This window comes from Oncorhynchus gorbuscha, linkage group LG08, assembly GCF_021184085.1.
Source record: "Oncorhynchus gorbuscha isolate QuinsamMale2020 ecotype Even-year linkage group LG08, OgorEven_v1.0, whole genome shotgun sequence".
NCBI classification, from domain to species: Eukaryota; Metazoa; Chordata; class Actinopteri; order Salmoniformes; family Salmonidae; genus Oncorhynchus; species Oncorhynchus gorbuscha.
Window position 1 is genome coordinate 13,218,543 of NC_060180.1, and position 10,666 is coordinate 13,229,208.

The following is a 10,666-nucleotide window of genomic DNA, read 5'->3' on the forward strand; positions in this document are numbered from 1 at the left end:
GGAGTATCTAATCAGATATTAGATGCTGAAAAAGCCTTAAAGTACTGGCTGTACTTTTCAATGTCAGTAAATACGGAAATAAATCATGTTTGAGCTGGCATATTGGAGTTCAACCATCTGCAGTTTCATGTGACAGAAGATAACACAGCGTACCCATGCATCAATACTGGTCTGTCATCACTTGGAACATAAGGGAGAAATAAGATCTCTGCTTTCACCTAGGGACAACCTCACAAGGCCTTAAAGCGTTAGCTTCAGTTGTTACACTCTGCTCTAAGCTCTGTTAAGATATATTAAGCCAATAACACAGCGAACATGAATCGGTCCCACTCTAAACAAACGACAATTTATAAAGGGTTTAATAAAGCACACATAAAGTTTTCATAAGCAAGACAGAGGTATTATGTATAGCCACTTTAAATGAAGGGGGTATACATAACACCTCTATGAAACCAGTTATAACACTTTTATGAGTGTTGCAGTGTCATTCATAACAACCGTCGTAACACATTTATTCAACGTCATTGGATTTAAAAAAAATGAAAGCCCTCTCAAAAAGCTTTTTATTTGTTTTTACACTGTCAGAGTACCCAACCCCCTGAAACAAAAACCTGGGTTTAGAATGCAATCACTTTAATCAGCTGTGTTTGCCAGGGATGGGGGGAAAAGTATGACACCACTCCGGCCCCTGAGGACTGGAGTTGCCCATTCCTGGCATAAACCTACCCAACCAGTCTGACTTCCATGGAAAGCCTATCCACCATTGAAGGCCCATCAGCAGGCAATTACATGTTTTTCTCGAGTGCTTGAATACTATGAATGAAGATTAAAATCTTCTTTCTAATGATGTCAACTTTATTTCCCAACTCCTAACAGCAAATTACACTCATTGGAGCTAATTACACTAACTGGAGTAATCTAACATAGGCTTTGAAAAGGCACTCTCGAATAGTCTACCAGTGCGGCAAGTGCCTTTGGCTGCTGTTAAGCTTTCTTGACTAGGACATACATTTTTGCGAACACATGGCTAACCTTTGTTTAACCAGCTAAACGGCTGCTCTAAGTGAAAATGTGTTTGGGGTTAACAGTCTAGCTAATAGGCTATGTTAGAGTTACACTTCCTCTTCCAATCATAATGTGGTGAGTTCAAAATAATGAAAAACTATCTACCAAATCAATTCCTTTTTAAATGTTAATTACTTCTCCTTGCCATTATGATTCACCTTTTGATAAGACAAGGCGTGATTTTTATGTTTCTTTTGTTGCTATAATATGCTAGGTTTACCTGGGAGGGGGTCCCTGGGCAAGAACATGTTGAAGACCCTTGGTGTATGCTTTTAAGTAGTATGACACAGGTTTATAGATGATTAGTGAAGCGTATACAGCGTGTGTACAAAACATTAGGAACACCTTCCTAATATTGAGTTGCACACCCTTTTCCCCTCAGAACAGCCTCAATTCGTTCGGAAATGGACTCTATAAGGTGTCAAACGCCTTCCACAGGGATGCTGGCCCATGTTGGTTCCAATGCTTCCCACAGTTGTTTCAAGATGGATGGATGTCCTTTGGGTGGTGGACCATTCTTGATACAAATGGGAAACTGTTGAGTGTGAAAAACTCAGCTGTATTGCAGTTCATGGCACAATCAAACCGATGTACCTGGTACCTACTACCATATCCCGTTCAAAGGAGCTTATGTATTTTGTCTTGGCTGTTCACTCTCTGAATGACACACATACACCATCCATGTCTCAATTGTCTCAAGGCTTAAAAAATCGTATTTAACCTGCCTCCTCCCCTTCATCTACACTGATTGGAGTGGATTTAACAGGTGGCATTAATAAGGTGACATCATAGGTTTCACCTGGATTCACCTGGTCAGTCTATGTCATGGAAATGTTTTGTACACTCAGTGTACGTTGTGCTTATGAAGACGTCCTGTATGCTATATAAATGAGTTATAAATTGTAGTTTGTTTAAAGTGGATGTGGCCTATGTCTTGAATGGCATAAATATATCATGACTGCCAGTGTCATTGGTATAGATACACCATTGGTATAGATACACCATTGGTATAGATACACCATTGGTATCCAAACCTTTGATATATTAGAGGTTCCTGAAATCCTGAAAAAAAACATCACCAGTCCAACCTGGCAAAAGTACCGGTTGACAGTGCAAACTCTGTAATCAGTGTGTTTTATTCCAACCACAGTGTTTTCACCAAAGCCCTGTGTTCTTCTGGCCAGAGTGTTAGATCCTCTGTACGGGATGGGTCACACCTGCTGTAAGAGGTCCTGATCTCCTGCTGTGATGACGGACCTGGACAGCCACAATGGTGCTTTAAGACACCTCCACCTTGCCGGATGGTGGTTAGATTCCTCTGTTCTGTTCACTCACTTTCCCCACAGGGTTTTGATGATACATTGAAGGCCTCAGGCACAGTGACCCATGCCTAATGCAGTCTGCTGCCTCACTGGATACACCGCATTGGCACAGTGCTGGGAAGGTGTTCAGTAATTGTGGGCGATAACACAGCACACACGCATATGCCAGAGCACACATGCACATACACACACCATACATAAACACACATACACACACCTAGAGGCTACATCTACAGTATCTTCCACAAACCTGGTATGGTAAGGCACATGTGAGCCCGCTTGGAGTTTGCCAAAAGGCACCTAAAAACTCTCAGACCATGAGAAACAAGATTCTCTGGTCTGATGAAACTAATATTGAACTCTTTGGCCTGAATGCCAAGTGTCACGTATGGAGGAAACCTGGCACCATCCCTACGGTGAAGCATGGTGATGACAGCATCATGTTGTGAGGATGTTTTTCAGCAGAAGGGACTGGGAGACTAGTCAAGATCGAGGCAAAGACGAACGGAGTAAAGTACAGAGAGATCCTTGATGAAAACTTGCTCAACAGTGCTCAGGACCTCAGACTTGGGGCGAAGGTTCACCTTCCAAAAGGACAATGACCCTAAGCACACAGCCAAGACAACGCAGGAGTGGCTTCGTCTCTGAATGTCCTTGAGTGGCCCAGCCAGAGCCCAGACTTGAACCCGATCAAACATCTCTGGAAAGACCTGAAAATAGCTCTGTAGCAATGCTCCCCAACCAACCTGACAGAGCTTGAGAGGATCTCCATGGAAAAATGGGAGAGAATCCCCTAATTTAAGTGTGCCAAGCATTTAGCGTCATACCCAAGAAGCCTCGTAGTGTAATCGCTGCCAAATTTGTCTTAAAACCTGCTTTTGATTTGTCATGATGGGGTATTATGTGTAGATTGATGAGGTGAAAAAAACTATTGAATCAATTTTAGATTAAGGCTGCAATGTAACAAAATGTGGAAAAAGTTAAGGGGTCTGAATAGTTTCTGAAAGCATGGTATTTACACTATATATACAAAAGTATGTGGACACCCCTTGATATCAGTGGATTCTGCTATTACAGCAACACCCGTTGCTGACAGGTTTATAAAATCATCGACCACACAGCCATGCAATCTTCATAAACAAACATTGGCAGTGGAATGGCCTTACTGAAGAGCTCAGTGACTTTCAACGTGGCACCGTCATAGAATGCCACCTTTCCAACAAGTCAGTTCATCTAATTTCTGCGCTGCTACAGCTGCCCTGGACAACTGTAAGTGCTGTTATTGTGAAATGGTTTCTCTATGAGAAACAACGGCTCAGCCGCGAAGTGGTAGACCACACAAGCTCACAGAATGGGCTACCGAGCGCTGAAGCACCAAAAAAATGTCTGTCCTTGGTTGCAACACTCACTACCGAGTTCCAAACAGCCTCTGGAAGCAACAGCATAAGAACTGTTCATCGGGAGCTTCATGAAATGGGTTTCCATGCCCAAGCAGCCACACACAAGCCTAAGATCACCATGTGAAATGCCAAACGTTGTCTGGAGTGGTGTAAAGCTCACCGCCATTGGACTCTGGAGCGGTGGAAACGTGTTCTCTGGGGTGATGAATCACATTCACTATCTGGCAGTCCGATGGACTAATCTGGGTTTGGCGGATGCCTGGAGAACCCTATGTGCCCCAATGCATAGTGCCAACTGTAAAGTTTGGTGGAGGAGAAATAATGGTCTGGGACTGTTTTTCGTGTTTCGGGCTAGGCCCCTTATTTCCAGTGAAGGAAAATCTAAACGCTACAGCATACAATGTCATTCTAGACGATTTTGTGTTTCCAACTTTATTGCAACAGTTTGGGGAAGGTCCTTTCCTGTTTCAGCATGACAATGCCCCGTGCACAAAACGAGGTTCATATAGAAATGGTTTGTCGAGATCAGTGTCGACGAACTCGACTGGCCTGCACAGAGCCCTGACCTCAACCCCATCAAACACCCTTAGGAGGAATTGGAACGCTGACAGCAAGACAGGCCTAATTGCCAAACATCATTGCCCAACCTCACTAATTCTCTCATGGCTGATTGGAAGCAAGTCTCTACAGGAATGTTCCGAAGTCTAGTGGAAAGCCTTCCCAGAAGAGTGGAGGCTGTTATTGCAGCAAAGGGGAGACCAACGCCATATTAAAGCCCATGATTTTGGAATTAGATGTTTGACGAGCAGGTGTCAACATACTTTTTGCCATGTAGTGCCTGTGAGTCTTTCTGGGTAAACCTCTAACAGCTTTCCACACCTGGATTGTGCAACATTTGCCAATTATTCTTAAAAAATATTAAAACTCTGTCAAATTGGTTATTTGACAGAGCTTGAATTCCGCTACACCCGCAATAACATCTGCTAAGTATGTGTATGTGACAAATAAAATAAAATGTGATGATTGTTACTAGGCAACCATTTTAAGGTGTTGCCATGGGTTTTCAAGTAAATGTAAGTCTAAACTGTAACTCGGCCACCCAGGAACATTCACTGTCTTCTTGTTAAACAACTCCATTGTAGATTTGGCCTTGTCTTTTAGGTTATTGTCCTGCTGAAAGGTGAATTCATCTCCCAGAGTCTGGTGGAAAGCAGATAGAACCAGGTTTTCCTCCAGGATTTTGCCTGCACTTCGCTCCATTCTGTTTTTTTTACCCATAACATGATGCAGCCACCACTATATTTGAAAATATGGACAGCGGTATTGGCTTTTTTCATTTTTACCACCAATAACACCAATAGGTGACCTTCTTTGTGAGGCATTGGGAAACCTCCCTGGTCTTTGTGGTTGAATCTCTGTTTGAAATTCACTGCTCGACTGAGGGACCTTACAGATAACTGTGTGGGGTACAGAGATGAGGTAGTCGTAATACGTTTTATGTTAAACACTATTATTACACACAGTCCATACAACTTATTATGTGACTTGTTAAGCACATTTGTACTACTGAACCTATGTATGCTTGCCATAATAAAGGGGTTGAATACTTATTGATTCAAGACATGTCAGCTTTTCATTTTTTATAATTTGTAAACGTTTCGAAAATCATATTTCCACTTTGATATTATGGGGTATTGTGTGTTAGCCAGTGACAACAAAAATCTAAATTCAGGCTGTAACACAACAAAATATGGAAAAGGGGACGTGAATATTTCATGAAGGCTCTATATTGTATGTCAAATTATATTTTCAGTCTCTAAATGAAGATAAACTACTACACCCACTTCGTCTGTAACACGTTTAACAATGAACTTCAGTTAAAGCACAGCCTAGTACCTTTTATGCGTAATGCTAACTATTGGTACCTGGCTCAGACACTTGGAAACTTCCCGTGACCACACCTGACACCACGAACTAAAACATCTGCCAATTAATTTTTTTATTTTTTTTATTTTATTTTTTTTTCTCACAAAAGTTATATGTTTTAATGTCACATCCACAAGTATGGTAAAATGCCTTTCTTGCACACTCAAAACCCAACAATGCAATAATCAATAACAATGTATTAGTATTTGTTTTAAACACACAAGAAATAAGAATAAGAAATATGAAATAGATAAATAAATAAATAAAAATAAATAAATAAATAAAATAAGGAAGTAAGCATAGTATATACAGGGATTTTTTTTTGTTTCAAATATTTTTATTAAACACACACAAGAATGGTGTATAGGTATACATGACAGGTATACAATTCTTATCTAAACATAAAAGAGCATACAGGAACAACAAGACCCAGAGTTCTGGGTGCAGAACAAATAATACAGAACACGACATACAAAACAAGGACACGTAGAAAGAAAGAGGGAAGATGTCCCCCCTATCCCCCATCCCCTATTTCCCCCCTATCCCCCCCCCCCCCCTCCCAACTGCTCGGGTGGTAGGGCCAGCACACGCTGCCCAAAGGTAGATTAAAATTTTACCATTGAGAGTGCGTTAATAAGTACAAATTCACAGCGCCGACTCGTCCAAGTAGGAGAGGAAAGGCTGCCAGATTTTATCAAATGTTGATAATTTATTGTTCAGAATATATCTAATTCTTTCTAAGTGTACAGTGTTTGCCAATTCAAACATCTGCCAATTTCTAGTTGTTAGATCTATCAATCCCAGTCTTTTTCTGATATTGTTCACATATTGTGGACGCCATCTGATGTGTTTCCAGCTCCAGTCATCAATAATTCACTTGTCAGTGAAAGATTACTTACATTTTTTAAATATTCTTTTTTACAAATAACCGTTATTTTGTTTGTGCTTGATCTTGCGTAATCAGAACTATTTAACTCCTATATATCTTCTGATCATTTCCTCACAATCTCCCAGATGTCTTCTTTCCAAATATACCAAGTTTTTGCATGTCAGAATCATGTAATTACACATGAACAGCAGTTACTTTTGGGTGTAATGGGGAAAATATACATTTTGTTATTACATTTAAGAGGTTAAAGACCCGCTGTAGTCAAAACCATGATGTCCTTGTGTTTTATATATATTTACACAATATGAGGTTGGAATAATACTGTGAACTTGTGATAATTATGATAATGCCCTTTCAGTTTAAGAGCTGTTTGAAAATAATGGCTGAAAGTTCATCCTATTTTGGTGGGATGAAGTTTTGGCCTTCCATGGTGACATCACCATGCAGTATATTAGTTAATAGACCAATAAGAAAGAGTTCCAAACCTCTCTTCCAATAACAGCTAATTTTCCGTTTCTCCTCTGCACTCAAACCCCTCCCAGTCCTAGCAAAATTCATGCTTGAAAAATTGCCCTTTGCTAAGAAGCTATTTTTGTTTTGGGGGGAGCATTATAATGGAAAACAGTCACATTAAGGTACTTAACTGTTACCAACAAATGATTTGATTTTGAGATTTAAAAAACGGCTGTATTTGACCTTTAACCACCATGTCAAATAGTCTCAGTCATAAAAGTTATAGCACCAAACAATTAATTTAATGTGGGTTACCTAAAATATAAAATGAAGTTGCTTTTAATACTAAAGACGGGACGGCTTTTAAAGGTTCTTCATTAAAAGTAAATGAAATTCAAATTATATTTCTCCCTTCGTCTACTTTTTATGAGGTGGATCAAAATGTACATTTTCTGGTTGTATACTTTTAACTTCTTTGAACGTGCGTTGAAAAGCATTCTAGGAGAGTGAATCTCAGCATAAATGATATATCGCTATTTATAAAAGAAGTGGCCCGAGGCTCTCTGTGCTACAAATTCAGTCTTGAGCAGAAATAAAATGAAACTGTTTCCATCAAGGGGTTTAATGACACATGTTACACCAAAGAAGTACCTCGATTCATGTTGTGTTTGCACATGTTAACACTTCTTGTATTACATAGAATTCCATCACATGGTTATCAAGACTGCAACATTTGACTGTCAACACTAGACCTTGTATCTTTACAAGGTGGCGATTTTGTGTACATGTTCTCTTGGGAATTGAAATCCAATATCCCATCTTGTCAGTGATGTTCACTTTAGAAAATAGGAAGTCTAAGGAAATGAAACAGCTTGGTTGGTAATGATTGTCCCCTATTCTGCAAGAATGGGGTATGTTCCAGTAAGTGCCATCCATTTCTGCCTGAGCAACATGGCCTCAGGCATGAAGGATTAGTCCAAAGAGGAGGGTGCCAAACCGGGCATATGTCTCTTTCTCCTGACAGAAATAAGACCTGGCTTGCCTAGCACAATGCCTCCCCAGAGACATGTAGAGTTACTCTGTATTTCCACAAAAAAAGAGTGCCTTTTGCGTTCCTTGATATTTTAAGTAGATGTTGTGCACCAATATTGAATTTTAAAAGCCTGTTATATTAAATGAAGTGCCCTTTAACATAGATCACATGGAGAGCAGCATGTCCCTCCATGCACCCTCTGTGACTTTTTTCCAAGTTTTCACCATCATTGTAAATCCCTAGTTACTTCTTGCTTTGACAAAGTCATTTCTAAAGATGATGATTTATTTCATGTCGATGAGTGATTTATTTACATCAATTCCTCATTTTAAGGTCAACCCTGTTACGTGAACTGAACTATTATTATTTCTCTTTTTAAAGACACATTGAACGTCTTTTTGTCATGTTTTGTCATATATTGTCTTGTCATTATGCTTTCCCTTCTGTTCGTTTCCCCCTGCTGGTCTTATTAGGTTCGTTCCCTTTTTCTATCCCTCTCTCTCCCCCTCCCTCTCTCTCCTCTCTCTATCGTTCCGTTCCTGCTCCCAGCTGTTCCTCATTCTCCTAACTCACTCATTTAGTCTTTTTACACCTGTTCCTTATCTTTTCCCCTGATTAGAGTCCCTATTTCTTCCCTTGTTTTCCGTTCCTGTCCTGTCGGATCCTTGTCTATTGTTCACCGTGCTGTGTTTGTGTATCGCCCTGTCGTGTCGTGTTTCCCTCAGATGCTGCGTGGTGAGCAGGTGTCTGAGTCTGCTAAGTTCAAGTGCCTTCCCGAGGCAACCTGCAGTTCAAGATCGAGTCTCCAGTCTGTTCTCGTCATTACGAGTGGAAATTGTGTTTTTTTGATTGTATTTTTACTTTACTGGATTAAAGACTCTGTTTTCGCCAAGTCGCTTTTGGGTCCTCATTCACCTGCATAACAGAAGGATCCGACCAAGTATGGACCCAGCGACTATGGATTCTCTCTACTCTACTCTCGAGTTCCAGGGAGCGATGCTCGGCAGACACGAGCAGGAATTGTCTGCTGCTCGTCATGCCATTGAGACCCTGGCCGCTCAGGTCTCCGACCTCTCAGGACAGTATCAGAGTCTTCGTCTCGTGCCACCAGCTACTTCCGGGTCTTCCGAGCCTCCGGAACCTAGGGTTAATAACCCACCATGTTATTCTGGGCAGCCCACTGAGTGCCGCTCCTTTCTCACCCAGTGTGATATAGTGTTCTCTCTCCAACCCAACACATACTCAAGAGAGAAAGCTCGGATTGCCTACGTCATATCACTCCTTACTGGTCGGGCTCGGCAGTGGGGCACAGCTATCTGGGAGGCAAGCGCTGAGTGTACTAACAATTATCTGAACTTTAAAGAGGAGATGATAAGAGTTTTTGATCGTTCAGTTTTTGGGAAAGAAGCTTCTTGGTCCCTGTCTTCCCTATGTCAAGGTAATCGATCCATAACGGATTACTCTATAGAGTTTCGCACTCTTGCTGCCTCCAGTAACTGGAACGAGCAGGCGTTGCTCGCTCGTTTTCTGGAGGGACTCCACGCTAAGGTTAAGGATGAGATTCTCTCTCGAGAGGTTCCATCCAGCGTGGATTCTTTGATTGAACTCGCTATTCGCATTGAACGACGGGTAGATCTTCGTCACCGAGCTCATAGAAGAGAGCTCGCGTTAACTGTGTCTCCCCTCTCTCGGACACTACCATCTTTCCCCACTGACTCAGGTGTTGAGCCCATGCAGCTGGGGGGTATTCGCATCTCGACTAAGGAGAGGGAACGGAGAATCACCAACCGCCTCTGTCTCTATTGCGGTTCCGCTGGTCATTTTGTCATTTCATGTCCAGTTAAAGGCCAGAGCTCATCAGTAAGCGGAGGGCGACTGATAAGCGCTACTAGACGGTCCTCTCCGTCAAGTACCTGTACTACTTTACCGGTCCATCTACGCTGGACCGGATCGGCAGCTTCCTGCAGTGCATTAATAGACTCTGGGGCGGAGGGCTGTTTTATGGACGAAGCCTGGGCTCGGGAACATGACATTCCTCTCAGACAGTTAGGGGAGCCCACGGTCATGTTCGTCTTGGATGGTAGTCCTCTCCCCAGTATATTATGTGAAACACTACCTTTAACCCTCACTGTATCTGGTAACCATAGTGAGACCATTTCTTTTTTGATTTTTTGTTCACCTTTTACACCTGTTGTTTTGGGTCATCCCTGGCTAGTGTGTCATAATCCTTCTTTTGATTGGTCTAGTAATTCTATCCTTTCCTGGAACGTTTCTTGTCATGTGAAGTGTTTAATGTCTGCTATTTCTCCTGTTTGTTCTGTCCCCTCTTCTCAGGAGGAACCTGGTGATTTGACAGGAGTGCCGGAGGAATATCATGGTCTGCGCACGGTCTTCAGTCGGTCCAGAACCAACTCCCTTCCTCCTCACCGGTCGTATGATTGTTGTTCTGATCTCTTTAAGAAGCGTTTTGCATCCGCTCCTATCCTTGTTGCACCTGACGTCACTAAACAGTTTATTGTTGAGGTTGACGCGTCGGGGTGGGCGTGGGAGCCATTCTGTCCCAGCGCTCCGATACTGA